The sequence below is a fragment of the Mus musculus genome, chromosome 6, assembly GCF_000001635.26.
Source record: "Mus musculus strain C57BL/6J chromosome 6, GRCm38.p6 C57BL/6J".
NCBI classification, from domain to species: Eukaryota; Metazoa; Chordata; class Mammalia; order Rodentia; family Muridae; genus Mus; species Mus musculus.
Genome location: NC_000072.6, coordinates 35,405,226 through 35,420,539, shown reverse-complemented (window position 1 = coordinate 35,420,539; position 15,314 = coordinate 35,405,226). Strand labels below are relative to the sequence as shown.

The following is a 15,314-nucleotide window of genomic DNA, read 5'->3' as shown; positions in this document are numbered from 1 at the left end:
TGGAAGGGACCCTCCCAACTCCACCTCCTCAGAGCTGGGGTTAAAAACGAGCTGTGGGCTGGAGACACACCTCAGCAATCCAAAACCTACTCTGTTCTCTCAGAGGACCTGGGATCAGTTCCCAGCACCCACATGGCAGTGCACAGGCATCTGTAACTCCAGTTCCAGGCCATCCGATGCCCTCTTCTGGCTTCCATGAGCATTGCACACCCATCATCATGCATATCCTCACACAGCAGACAAGACACTCACAAGCATAAAATAAAACAAATCTAAAAATGTACCACCACGCGCTACTCTGTGCCCAGCAGTGGATGGCCAACAAAAAAGGAACTCAATGACATCATTGGAGGTTCCGGTCTAGTAATGATGTTTCAGGAATTTTCCCTTTTTCTTTTCTTTTCCTTTTAAATTTTTATTTTAATGTTCTATATTTTTATTTTATTTATATTTTTCTTCTCTCTCTCCCTCTTTTTTTTAACCCTACATGTCTTTCGTGTATATATTATGGCTTTCAGTTTAGTAGTTTTATGGGATTCCTAAGTGGGACAAGTGGGTTTCTGAGTCTACATCTGTTTCTTGGGCCTTCTCTGGCCTCTTTCCTTTCTGTTTGTTTTTCCTTTTGCCCAACTCCAATCTGTTTCGTTTTGGATTATTATATATTTATTTACTTGGTTGGTTGGTTGGTTGGTTGTTGTTGTTGTTGTGTTGTTGTTGTTTTTGTTGTTGTTGTTGTTGTTGTTGTTGTTGAGACACAATTTTGAAACAATCCCAGCTGTCCTGGAATTAGCTTTGTAGCTGACCAGAACTCATGAAGACCCACCTTTCTCTGCCTCCTCAATGGTGGGATTAAAGGTGGGAACCACCACTCCTGGCTTTATTTTACCTTATTTTATTGTGGGGGGCGTGAATTCAGATGGGACAGGGAATGGGGAGGAATAGAGAGAGGAAAAAATATAATCAGGATATATTGTGTGAGAAAAAATTTATTTTCAATAATAGGCAAAAAATTAAGAACAACAAAAATAGAATGATTATTTAACCCCTGTATCAGTCAGTCAGACTGTCTTGCTCATAAAACTTTTACTGAAGAGGTTTTTTTCAGTGATTGTAATAGTCAGCTTTGGTTGTCAACAACACCAGGAAGAGGAAACCTCAAATGAGGAATCACCACCTCCACCCAAATGGTATATATATATATATATATATATATATATATATATATATATATATATGTATATATGTATATATGTATATATATATATATATATATATATATATATTCATATTCTCAGAGCAAGCAGCATCAGCACCACTGGAGGAGCTAGTGATACAGAGCCCTGCTGAGTTCTGTCCCGTGTACACATCAGTGTTGGAGAAACCTCAGTGTGATACAGAAGACCAAGTCACTGTCTGCTTGGCTGTCCACTGAAGTTCCAAGGCTATAAAGCACGCTGAAGCATGACCCTGGAAGACATTCTGATGTCACTGGTGTTGGGGCAGCCTGTAGGTTTGAAGGGTCTTATTTTTTTTAGGTCCCATAGCGGTTCTGATATGCAGCCAAGTTCTAAAATCCCCGAACAATGCTTGTGCAGAAGTGGAGGAGGATGGCACGGTCGAGGGGAGAACAGTGTGAACAGATATGGACAGAGGGAAGCACGGTCATCAACAGTCATGAGGCAGTGGGCAGGCCTCTCTGAAGGAGGTGAGGGGCTGAGGGGTGGGTAGGGAAAGGCACGTTACGATCGTGGACTTCGAGGGATGACCAAGTAAGAAATGGGCTTCTGGAGGAAATGAGTGCCACTCAACACAGCTTGTGGCCACTGGATCCCAGACCCACAATGATGGACTTCTCCTGATTGCTTCTTCAAATGCCCTGACTCAGATAAGGTTACAATCTGAGGAGCTGGGACTTGAAAATTCATCATGGGACTGTGGGAAAGAAAGCATAAATTCAGTCCATAACACATCAAAATAATAATAATAATAATAATAATAATAATAATAATAATAATAATCCACACAAATTCAACACTTTTTCCTCACACTAGAGGTAACCAGGGTGGGATATATGTGGTCCTCTCCTCTGTCTTCTGAGGTTGGTGATGATTGCAACCACGCAGCAGGCATGTAAAGTAAATGTGACCCTGAAGGGAATGCTGCTGCAAGACAAAGCTGGCAAGAGAAATTGTTTTCCACCTCAGGTTTCTTCCACCACAGTAATGACAGCTAGTTTAAATGTATCAATTTACAGAGTTGAGATTTGTAGTCCATGGTGTAATATTCAAAAGCAAATATGTCATCCTTTACATGGAGAAATAACTATCGCAGCTGACAGAGACATCAGCAAGCCTCAGGTGATGGGGCAGAAGACAGAATAGATTTCAAAGCTGAGGGCTTGTGATTCATCACCACAGACACCAGCAACCAGCCTGTCAACTGGAGGCTGAACACCTGTGTTCAGGGGCCTGGGTAATTCCCAGGATCAGGAACAAAGGACCTCAGAGGTCAGGGCAGCCAGGAGGAGGGGGCTGTGAGTGTTAAGAATCGGTAAGACACACTGAACTCCCTGCCCGTGACCAACAACTAGTCCTGTGGCAAAGGCTATGTATGGGGTAGGAGAGGTGGGTCCATGTGATATGATTATAGGAGACACTGAGTCAAGAAAGAAGAGGGTCCAATCTGTTACAGCTTCCACTGTTCTCAGACAGGGCTCAACTCCTCTTTGTCCACAACAGGAGGATACCAACTCTGCCTTTGTCTTTCGTTTGAAAACAGACAAGCAAAGTTGGTCTATTCTTCGGTTTAGATGTAGAGTGTTGCCCTTCCGGGGGAATGTCGTGGGATCTTTGAAAGACCGGGCCTAGTAGGAGGTCAGTCAATGACTGAAGATGTGGCTTTGAAGGAGATTATGGTTCCTGGACCCTTTTTATTTTCTCTTTCTATTTCCTGGCCATGTTTCCTGCACAGTCACACACGGCTACAGGCACCAAAGCAACCAGGTTAACTCACCAGGGACTGGAGCCAAAAGAAGCCTTTTCTCTTTTTAAGTTGATCATGTTGTCTATTTCACTACAGTAATTAAAATCTGGCTAGTTTACACATTATAAGAAGCAGTGGTTCTCAAACAGGTTTTATTAGAACATAAATTCCTAGAACCCGTGCTCAGTTTCCAACCCACAAGGTCTGCAGTAAGGCCTGGTACTGTGTATTTCTGGGAAGTCTCCCGGGCAGTGAGCCACTCTATAAGAACCCCTATTTTTTTTAAAGGCAGTGTCTCATGTAGCTCAGGCTGGCCTCAAACTCTCCACTATGAGACAAAGGTGGCCGTCAAGTTCTGATCCTCCTACCTGCACTCCTGGGTGCTGGGATTATAGGAATTTGCCTGGTTTCTACAGTGCTGAGGACCAAATCCAGGGCATCATGGATGCGAGGCAAACACTTCACCAACTGTGTTATATGACCCCGAGCTGTACAGAAATGTTCAAGGAACAGATAGCTGGAATTAGAGGAAGTCTATGGCCTTGGCATGTCATTGTCCCCTCACAGAGATCACTGTTTGCTAAGAATCCAGTGCAATAGCTCTTGCTTTGACTAGTGTTAAGCTCTAATCAAATGTCTCAGTTCTTAATTTCTTGCAGGATCTAAATCAATAAAGCAATAAGATCTGCCCAAAGACTCTAAAAGGGAGGGAAGAGATTGGGTTTTATGGGTGGTTTGCTAATTTTTGAGCTTTGGCCTAGAAACCCATTTAGGGCATGGTAGAGAGATGGCTCAGCAGATGTCCCCTGTACAGCCACAGAGGCCTTAGTTCAGGTCCCAGCTCCGTGAAGTAAGCCAGGCCTGGCTTCACAAGTGTGCTGTGTGGAGCAGAGAACATACAACGTTTTCGAAGCCGAACTTGCCGAAAGCAAGGATTTCCAGGTTACAAGAGCAAAACACAGGAGAAGCCACTCTCTTGCATTCAATTTTTTAAAAATGTTTTCTAAAAGATAAATGTATCTACTCATTGGCTGAAAGAAACAGTGTTTACTGAGTCCTCCCAGCCCTTCACCTCCTTAGTGGGAGAACACTGGATGTGCTAGCTCAGAAGGGCAAGGCAGCCTGCAGTCAGCAACAGCCTTGACTGTTGTGCTAGGGACAGTCAGGGGACAGCTCTTACCTTGCTGAGGTGCTGTGCTACTTGAGAAACAATGGAAGCTTCTTGGGCATTGTTTGTTTTGTCCTAGAAAACTGCCCTTTATTCTGACTCGGGAATTGTTTGAACAAAGCAGGACCAATAAGAGGCTGTGGGTAATAGAAGGCCAAGGCTTGAAGGAAAGAAGGGGTTTGCTCTGTCTTATGTAAGATCCTGAGAGGAAACAGCTTCTAATTGGACAAATTTTCTGTCGGAGACTCACTGGTGGATTAGTCAAGAGAAGGTTTAGCTTAAAGAAACTAAAGCAAGAAAAAGCCCGGGGCTGTGTTTGTTCCATTAATTGTTTGTTTGTTTTTGTTTCTGTTTTTGTACAGTGAGTGTCTCATATACTCCAGGCTGGCCTCCAACTCAATATATAGCTAAGGATGATTTTGAACTCCTAATCTTCTTGTGTATACCAACAAGTCCAGCAAATCTATGGCTTTTGATGTACATCTGCAGTGATCCAAATGAGCTGATCTGCAATGGAGCGAGCTGGCTTTTTAAAAATTCATATAGAATCATAAAAAGACTCCAGCTAGCCAAAGCCATCCTGAGCTAAAAGAATAATACTGGAAGAATTGTCATGCCAGACTTCAAGATATAATACAGCTCTATAGTAATAAAAATGAGATGGTCCTGGCCAAGTACAGACACATAGACCAAGAGAACAAAACAGAAGATGTTCACATGAGTACAGCCATCTGACACTTGACAAAGAGGCAAAAGCATACACTGGAGAAAAGACAGCATCGTCAACAAATGCTGCTGGGAAAACTGGGTGTCTAATAATCAGAAGAATGAAATTATGTCTATCTATCGACCACCTCATACAAAAATTATCTCCAAGTGGAACAAAGACATTAATTTGGAACCTGAAAATCTAAAACTCCAAGAAGAAAACATGGACTGTACCATACAAGATTTAAGCATGTGGGGGGATTTTCTGACTAGGACTCCATTTGCCCAGAAATTAAGGTCAACATTGAGCAGTGGTGTTTCATAAAACTAAAACGCTCTGTGCAGCCAAGGAAAAAAATCAACTGGATAAAGAGGAGTACTACGGAGTGGAAAAGAATCTTTTCCAGCTGTATATCTGATAGAAGGTTAATATCCAGACTATACAGATGAAGAGCAGAGGAAATGAATGGCCCAATGGAAATGGGCTGAGGCTCTAAACAGAGAGTCCTCGATCAATGAAATCAAACAAAAATGGCTAAGTAATACCTCCAGAAAGTGCTCATTGCCCTTAGCAATTATGGAAACGCAAATTAAAACTAACTTGAGATTTCATTTTACTCCCATCAGAATGGCTAGGATCAACAAAATACCTGTGTGAAGATCTTCCGTTTTGTTCTGTTGTCTATGTGTCTGTTTTGGGCCAGTACCATATCAACTTGCACACCCTTCGGCAGATGAATGGTAAGGAAAATGTAGTACATATACACTATGGAACACTCTTCAGCCGTAAAGGAAACCCATGAACCTTACAAGTAAGTGGGTGGAGCTACCTAGAAGAGATTATGTGTAGTGAGGTGATCCAAACCCAAAGAGACAAATGCTGAATGTTCACTCTCATTTTCTGTTCTTAGCTCCAAATCTTCAGATATGAGTAAACAACACATAAATTATGAAGGGACCATACTGGGATGTAGGGGGCTTGCATGGGGGGTAGCAGGATACAGATGATACAAATCAAGAAATGAAAAAATGGGGAGAGGGACTCCAACTAGGAAAGAGAAAAGAGGGAGGGAAGGAGGAGGCAAGAGGAGGGGGAAATAGCAGAAAGATTGTTGAATAAAGTCTCAAGGAATGTAGTCATTTATACTTTCCTAAAACCACACACAATACACGTACACATACTCAAACACACCGGATATATATATATATATATATATATATATATATATATATTCCGTTTCATGGGCTCCCCCACAAGAACCATAGACTAATAAAAACTCAGCACCAGGCACAAAAAAAAAAAAAAAACTTCTTCAGAATGATTGGTCAGGGTAGTCTGTATAACTCCTAAAACAATATAAACTATGGGAGGCCCATCGCTGCCTCCCAGAGGTTGATGGTAACCCCATATTGACAAAGACACTGCATACTTAGGTGACAAGGCCCAGATTATTAAAGCTAACTTTAACCTAAAAGCCTTCTTCCTGTGGTCTCGCTTTCATGGCATTTTCAGAAAATACTAGGCAAGGTGTCAAGAGAGGGAAGCAGCTAGTAGTCCTTCCTGGTTGTGACATCTGTGAACCACAGCAATGACCCACATGACAGGATAGCCATATCCATGAGGGCGCAGTAAGAAGCACTCACACGTTGGTGGTAACCTACAGCTGTCTAGCTGAACTTAAGGCCACTCAACAGGCGGGAAACTGTGCTTGATACTAGAAGCCTAGCAAATGTCCCAGGGCTAACAAATTCATGAATCTTAAAACAGGATCTACTATTGCTACTTTGCTAGACCGGCATAATTCCTGTCTTCTTCTTATGCCCACAGATAAAGCTCCTTTATACAACAAATAAAGACCATCACAACTGGACAGAATGCCAAGGTCGACAGATTGTGGAAAGTCCAGCCATATGTTACAGCTCCTGCTTCCTTAGTTAAGGGAACATTTCAGAGAAAAAGAGTAGAAAGACTATAAGAGCCAAAATACCAGGGAGGCTGCTATGAAACAGGGTCTCATCAAAATGGCTGCATGAGCATTACCTCATGTACAGTCACTGGTACGTGTAATACAGTACCAATAGACATGCAGGAGGAGGACATCTCATGGGGTCACAGCCCTGGACAAGAAACTACAGGCAACTGATGACTGCGGAGAGGGGGAGAGTTAGCATTTCCTGAGGACAGGACTCATAACTGGTTGTCCAATACAAAGTAGTCAACCCTGAAACCACACACACACACACACACACACACACACACACACACACACACACCAAAGATGAATTCAGCGGTTGTATTTATGTATGTGTGCAACCATAAAAATTGGGGAGAAGAAGCAAACAGTTTAGGAGGAGGGCATGTAAGGAGCTAAATGGGGTGGGGGAAGGGCAGACTTGGGAGGGGCTGGAGAGGGTAAAGTAATTTAATTATATTTAATTTAAAATGTATAAAAAATAAAAATATCTTTTAAAAGACTAAAATGCTACATTTTAGAAAGTTAATTTTACTTTTAAAATTGTGTGTGTGTGTGTGTGTGTGTGTGTGTGTGTGAGAGAGAGAGAGAGAGAGAGAGAGAGAAGAGAGGAGAGAGAGAGAGAAGATGTGTACAGAATGTAGGTAACCTTGAAGGCCAGAAGAGGGTGTTGGGCTCCTGGAGCAGGAGCTACAGGCAGTAGGCAGGTGTAAGCCTCCCAACGTGGGTGCTGGGAACTGAACTCGGGTCCTCTGGAAGCAGAGGAAGCCCTCTTAACCAACGAACCATGTCTACAGCCCAGGAATGCTTTGTTAAAGGCAGGTCCGATTTCAGATTAAGAGTAAAATGTTGAGAGATTTACCTTCCTTCAAAAGAAGTCCCTTAGATCTTCAATTTGTCTGACGTGGCCAGAGCTGAGAAACTCAAGATTTTCCTGTGCATAGTCAGGTCTGCTAAAATAAAATAAAATAAAATAAAATAAAATAAAATAAAATAAAAATAAAAGCCAACACTTATGAACTGTTTGGATGTGAAACAAGCCCAAGGAAGAACAGGACAGTCTGTGTCCATACTTCTGTAACCATCATTGACAGGATTCACGTTTTACCTATAGACTGACTCCTTTACAAGCTTGAAAAGTGTTTCCCAGAAAGCTGTTCCGTTAAATTCTTACCAGCTGCAATCCCAAGGTCACCCTGTCCCATTGATCTCTGGCCTTCCTTCTCTATAACCTGATCCTCTCCTGACAGTGCCTAGCATCTGCAGCCTCAACTTCAGCTAGCCCCAGAGCCAGCCCTGACTGAAGCAGGAAAGAGAAACTGAGGTTTTCAGGCACCTGAAAGATCCAAAGCAGATCATGTCACCATTGAGCCTGGAAGCCTGCAGTGAAGTCTGGATGCCCTCCGTGCCCACCAGGTCATAACCTTGAGTCAACCCACAGCCAGATTCTCCATTACATCCCCTTTGTGGGCATGCAGCTGATTGGGCCCCAAATAGGGCTGAGAGCTCCCTTCTTAATGAAGCAAATCATCTAGACCCCCAAACTATATCCACCATCCAAGAAATCCCTGTAGAAGCCACCACTGTCATGCTGTACCTGAGATTCCTATAGCTCAGAGGTCCTTGAAGCCAGAATGCACAACGAGCAGTCTTATTCGCTCTGCAGATTTCTGATTCACGATCCTGTCCGACTTACTCACCGCTAATGCTGAGTGGTTCTAATGGATGAGATCTGAGAATTTGTCCTGCATGACTCTACCTATGTGAACAAAAGTCCCAGCCCAACCCCCATGCATCTCCCAGTGCTTCCCCATGCTCCTTGCCAGCTTCCTGGTCTTGCCTACCAAGAAGCTATGTGGGCCACAGCCTTTTGTTATTCTCTGTATCCTATTTCAATCATCCTTTGTTCATGAGACATGTGCTCTCTCCAACCTTACAAAATTCTAAATTGCATCCTGACTCCAGATCCCACTTCTATGTAGACTCCAACACATACACCGAGAAGTTAATTAACTGTGTATCTGATGGAGTATTGTTCAGCCATAAAAGGGGGAGATGCTGTCATTTGCTACAGAGGGAGGGATGCACCCAGAGAATACTGTTGTAAGCTAAATCAGCTAGACACAGAGAGATAAACGACCTCATCTAAACCAAGATAGAGGCTAGTCCAGTGATCACCAGTGGAAAGTGCGGGGGGGGGGGGGGGATGGGGAGACGTGGATTAAAGAGTGCAATGTACATCTAGAAATGGAATGTAGAACTTGATTCTGAGGAAGGCCTCATATCTGGTATTTACTATAGGAAATATGCCATGGTTACTATTATACTGTATTCTCAAGGTCTGCTAAAGGATTTCAGGTGATCTCACCAATTACACACAAAAAGAAAGTTATGCATGGTGACAAGCATGTAAAGTTATTTGGCGGTAGTCATAATTTCACTGTGTATAAAGCCACTGATCATATTCTTGTGCCTACAGACTCAGCCTACAGATTCAGCCAACAGCAGAGATTGGGGAGAAGGGCTAGAAAGTCTATAAAGTAAAACTTGAGTTTCCCACTCCAACACAAACCATGTGACAGACATGTGTACCCTGTTACAGCCTCCTGAGCGTCACAGCTCCTTGGCCTCTGTACCTATCTCTCTGTTGGGGCTTGTTTGCCCAAACATTTCTTGTTTACATACTGTATGATCAAGCCCACAATGTTGTTCATGCTCTCCACATGGGAAATATTCCCCCAAATATGTTCTTTCTGAAATTGTTCTTTCAAAATAATGTAGTCTATGCATAGCAACACAACATCTAGATATTAGAAGATGATTTAATGAATAAAAGGATGCACTTAGATTATACACATATACCATACCAGATCAGGTAAGGGTCTTGAGTATTAGTGTGTTTTGGTATGCTACCTTTGGGAATCCTAGAACCAATCCTATTCAGATCCTGGAGTCAAACATAGGCATGCAGAGATAGTAAAACATTATATTACACACTTTACATATGTACAAGAAAAGTTTATTTTAAAACTAAATAAATTACATATGTAGCAGGGGCATAAGACTCATTTAAGAGAGAAAGATTATTAAAGAGAAATATGTGTTGATTTTTCAAGCTGAGTATTTAATGAGCTATGGTTGCACAGTAATAGATAAGTCCATTAACCTAAGAAGAAATCGTTTTGTGTTGGTTCTGTTCTGTCTGTCTTTATCATGCTGCCACAGAACACATAGCCCTGCAGGAATTCAGAAGGAAGCTCCGCCTCCACCCCTACAGCTGTGTCTCTGAAGGTGGTCTGTAGCATTAACACCCCACTTTGTGGACTTAGCTGTGCTCTCTGCACTCTGGACTTACAGGGAAGCTAGCACTGTGACGGTCCCGTTTCCTGGACTCTCCTGTTGGGGAAGAGGCCTCTCCAGGCCCTGGTCCCCTGCTGTGTTCCTTTCTGGGGTTTTTTCATCATGATTCACAAGACATAACATGGGAGCCTATATTAGCATAGAGACTGACAGCAAGAAATTGAGTCTGTGGGAAATGCCTTCCGCTTTCTTCTGTCTCCACAATTATCATTCAACTGCTTCAGTAAACAACAAAATTGTTCCCCACACACATCATTACCATTTACAAGATTAAAATAGTCTAGAGGTCGGGAAGACAAACACAGGTTGGCTTGAGCTTTTGAAATGAATTGTTCTCCCCGGCTAAAACTTCCCTAACCCCTACTTTCCTGGGGGGGAAATGGAGAACAAGATGCCAGGCAAATGTCAAGCTGGCATCTCTGTACCCACGCAGGAAACTTTTTGGAGAGGAAAAGACAGTGCTCCATTGAAGCCTTGGCCATGCAGGCAGATAGTCTGTGCCTATGGCTCTCCTCCATGAACCTCATATTGCCTTGCTGGGATGCCACCATCTTTGTGTACCCTACTCAGACATGAAGCCTTAGAATTCTTCACAGATCCAGGTCAAGCCCAAAATTGGGAGTCCTAAAGAAATCATTTTATGTCCCTCTATTTATATTATTGGTGTTGTTGTTGCTGTTGCTGTTGTTTAATGCTGGAGATTCACTGGACTCTGAGCCCCATCCATGCTAGACAAAGCTGTTATCTTGACTTGATAAAACCCATGAGTGTACTGTTGTTGGTTTGGCATCATGACTGTAGCACTAATCACCATGATCCTTGAAACCTCATTCCAGGTAAAGATGAGAATGAAGAAATACATAACAACCGTGTGCTGGATAGTTTTATGTCAACTTGACACAGCTAGAGTCAACAATGAAGAGAGAGCCCCAATTAAGAAAATGCTTCCCTAAGATCAGAGCTGCTGACAGACAAGCCTGTCGAGCATTTAAATTAGTGGTTGATGGGGGAGGGCAGGCCCACCCCACTGTGGGTGGTTCTATCGCTAGGCTGATGGTCCTGTTTTATAGAACAGTGACATGACACTGTTCTATAAAAAAAAAAAAAAAACAGGGTGACTAAGTCATGAGCAACAAACCAGTAAACTGTACCCCTCCATGGCCTCTGCATCAGCTCCTGCCTCCAGGTTTCTGTCCTGTTTGAGTTCCTGTCCTGACTTCCTTCGGTGATGAGCAGTGATATAGAAGTGTAAGCCAAATAAACTCTTTACTCCACAATTTGGTTTTTGGTCATGGTGTTTTGTCACAGCAATAGGAACCCTGACTAAGACAAGTTAGTACCAGGATTGTAGAGTATCACTGACCTGATTATGTTTTGGGGAGGATTGTAGAAGGACTTTGGAACTTTGATTTGGAAAAGCCATTAAGTGCTGAGAGCTCAATGAACTGTTCTGTAGGAGTTTGGAAGATAAAACTGCTGGGAACAATGTAGACAATGGAGGTCTGGCTTGTGAAGTTTCAGAGGGAAGCAAAGATTCCAGCAGGCCCTTAGTGTGAAGAATCTGTGGTTCTGGTTAACTGGGACTGAAGAATCGCCTGTGACCAGAACCACTAACTTACTTTGGTTTTACTGGGACAATTGACACTGGTCAGCTGGAGCTGTGAAATTAGCAGTGATTACGAAGAGACCAGCATCAGAAAAGTGAAATCTTCTAGTGTTTCTTGAGTGTCAACACACAGACGCTCTGTTCCAGAGGCAGCCAAGGCTATAACTCTAGCTGGCAGCTGAACTTGTAAGAGTCACCCAGGTGGTACTGATTTAGAAGGGATGAGGGGTTATGGAGAGCAATGAAGACATGACACTGTGAGGGGCCAGGAGAGGCAAATGGTGAAGGTGCAGCCTCATTAGCAGTTGAAGGTATTGAATGGGCCATGCAGAGAAGTTGAGGCTCGGTACCATGAAGAGAGCCTATGAGAGGATATTAGTGAAAGTGCAGCCCAATTGCAGCAGAAGACAGTAGTGTTTTGGAGGTGCCAGTATCATGGGACAACCACCAAGAACAGCAGCAGCAGTGGAGTGGAGCCAGCTGGAGTCTAGAAGACAAGCTGAGTGCTACAAAGGACAGAGTTAGAGAAGAGACACAAGCCTATTTCACCATGAGCCTTACAAGCCTTCCCTACAAGTCTCCCTGATCAAAGTAGCTCCTGACCCTGGAAATGTTCAGGGTCATTTGCCCATCTGATCTCCTGAGGTAGTAGCTACCTCACTAAGAGCCTCCACTTCCTCCAAGGTCACCTTTACATGGCAGCCTATTGGAGCAACTAAGACCTCTGTGATAGACCACAAAAGTTAAGTATATTGACTGTCACCCCAGGGAAAGGGCTAACATAAGGATAAGTTAAAAGTTTTTCATGGAAAGATAAGACCATGGTGCATACATATATATTGAGACTATTGGGGAAAATGTAAGAACTATATACATAGTACTTGCTCAGATAGAGATTGAGATTAGTGAAATCAAGCACAGATTATATGAACTAGCCAAGCTCACAAAGACTGATACTCAACGTCTGAACCCCTTTCTTGGTATTTTCTTGGCTTAAACATAGCAAAAGGAGATGACCCTGTCTCTTTAAGCACCCCCAAGAGCTCTCCCTAGAGACGTGGGGAGGTGAAGCTCACCAATCCAACCACAAGGTAAATCAGTTTTCTTCATTTTCCTGATACAGTCCTCCCTGTAAGAAAAAGAAGTTCTAGCCTATGTCTTAACCAATTTAAAATCAATGTCAATGACTGTCTCTCATGCTTAAAGGGAGCACATAATTCCTGGGGTGGGGGGAGGTTGGCAGCCCAAAGGACAACAGAAGCATCAGTGCTGTTCTAGTTCACCAAAGAATAATACAAGAAAGGCCACAGTGGAGTTGAGTCTGAATGATTCCCAAACCCATAAGGCTGAAGGGATAAACACATACGAACAACCGAGGCAAGACCGTGCCATCATAATACTACTGTACGCTATCTAAAGCTTGAGCACGATGCCAGCAAAATTCCAATAGCATTCTTTACGAAAATAGAAAGAAAAAAAAAGGTCCTACATTTCATATGGAAATGTGGAAAGCCCAAAATAGCCGAAGCAAAATGAACAACACGGAGGTATCCTGACGCTCAATTTCAGTTACACTAGAGTAAGCATCAAAACAGCATAGTACCGGCACAAACACAAGTGGACCAATGGGAGCAAAAGGGGCTTCTGCAGCTACAGCAGCTGATTTCCAACAAGGTGCCAAAGCACGTGCTGGAGAGAAGATGTCGCCCTTAACAAATGGTGCTGGGGAAACTGGCTAGCCATGTGCAGAATGGAGCTGCGTCCTCATTGTTCACCTGGTACAACAATCAATTCAAAATGGATCAAAGGTCTTAATGGAAGGCAGGAAGCTTTCAAAACACTGAAGAAAAATAGGCAGAGATTTCCTAGAGAGGACTCCCATCATTCAGGAAATAAGAGCAAGACATATGGGTCACATGAAACTAAAAGGCTGCTGCACTGCAAAGAAAACAGACTGAAGAGACAGGCTACAGCATGGGAGAAAGACTGCCAGGTGCACAGGCCAAGTATAATAGCTATAACATGTAAACAGCAAATGGGTAAACGCCAACACGACCAATAATTCAACAAATACTATGTTTTGTTTGTCTTGGATAAAGAATCCACATATAAATAAAATATAATATATATAGTATACAATGATATATAATATTATATATCCACAGCAGACATTTTTACAAGTTATGTACATGGTTCTAGAAGAGAAGGTTTAAAGCAGCCCAACAAATAATATACTGTCATATATATTACATATTACATACTACACATTATACATTACAGATTTCATATTACATAATATGTTACATATTATATGTTATATATTAGATATATAATTATTATAGTATTATATATTATTGTTTTACATATAATATAAATATGACAGCATATTATTTGTTAGGCTGCTCTAAGCCTTCTTTTCTAGAACCATGAACATAATTTGCAAAATGTCTGCTCTAGATAGTTCTCCCTTTGATCAGTTAACCAGTTTTCCTCAGGATTAAACCCACAACCTATTCTTTGGGGCACCCAGGTCTGGCCAACTGAGAGAAAACACAAGGGCAGACGCTAGAGTTTTCTTGGTTCCAAGCATCTTGCATGAGGCAGGGACCCCAGAAGAGCAGTGATGCACCTGTTCTTGTCTGCTACTACTGGTGGGATGAACACCATGGCCAATAGTAAACTGAGGAGGAAAGAGTTTCCATCCATCACCTTACAGTTTGTAGTCCGCCATGAAGGGATGCCATGGCAGGAACTGAAGCAGCAACCATGCAGGAATCCTGGCTTATTCCTCCCGGTTTTCTCAGCCTGCTTTCTTATATAACCCAGGGCCGCCTGCTCGAGGATAGGAAGACTCGAAATGGACAGAGCTTTCTCACATTCAGTAGCAGTCCAAAAACAGAAAGAAAATGTACCACAGACTAATCTGATGGAGGCACTTTCCCAAAGAAAGTTCCCTCTTCCAAATGACCCTGAATGATGTCGCGTTGACAAAAATTAACCAGTACAGCATCCAAAGGGAAGAGAGAGTTAAAAGGCCCTTTTTCCTCCAATGAGGTCCTCAGCGCTTCACCTTGAGATGCTGTGCTGGATATTTTCATGGTAGCTTGACCCAAGCTTACGTCATTTGAAAGGAGGGATTCACAGTTAAGAATATATAAATATATGTAATTCTATTTATAAAATAAATATTTTAAAAATGTATTGGAGGCTTTAAGAAATAATGCCTCTCCTCTCCAAACACACTCACGCACCCCAGGAAATCCTGAGAAGTCCGTGTAAACCTTCAGAAAGAGATAGAAGAAGGTGTTTGTTAACCTGGCATCAACAGAGCCAGGCAGAACCCCAGTGGGAGCCAGGGGAGGGAGCCAGCTCTTCAAGGCTGCCAAGGCTGTTGCCCCTTCACATTCCCCCCACGCAGAAAGTTCCAGGCACAGATCCTGGTGTTTGCCTTCCCTGCAGGGAAAATGCCTGTGGAACGTTTTCTTGAGAAACAAGTCCCCTGCTCGAATGTGCAATG

The 15,314-nt window shown here is 42.8% G+C and overlaps 1 long non-coding RNA gene across 1 annotated transcript; it reads right to left on the bottom strand.

The window, feature by feature from the left end:
- Nucleotides 1-1,525: 1,525 nt before the first annotated feature.
- Gm38789 lies at nt 1,526-7,736 on the bottom strand. The gene is made up of 2 exons (XR_868977.1): nt 7,694-7,736; nt 1,526-1,932 (listed from the first exon to the last, which is right to left on the bottom strand). It is a non-coding gene; the product is annotated as a predicted gene, 38789 (long non-coding RNA).
- Between the last annotated feature and the right edge of the window lie 7,578 nt (nt 7,737-15,314).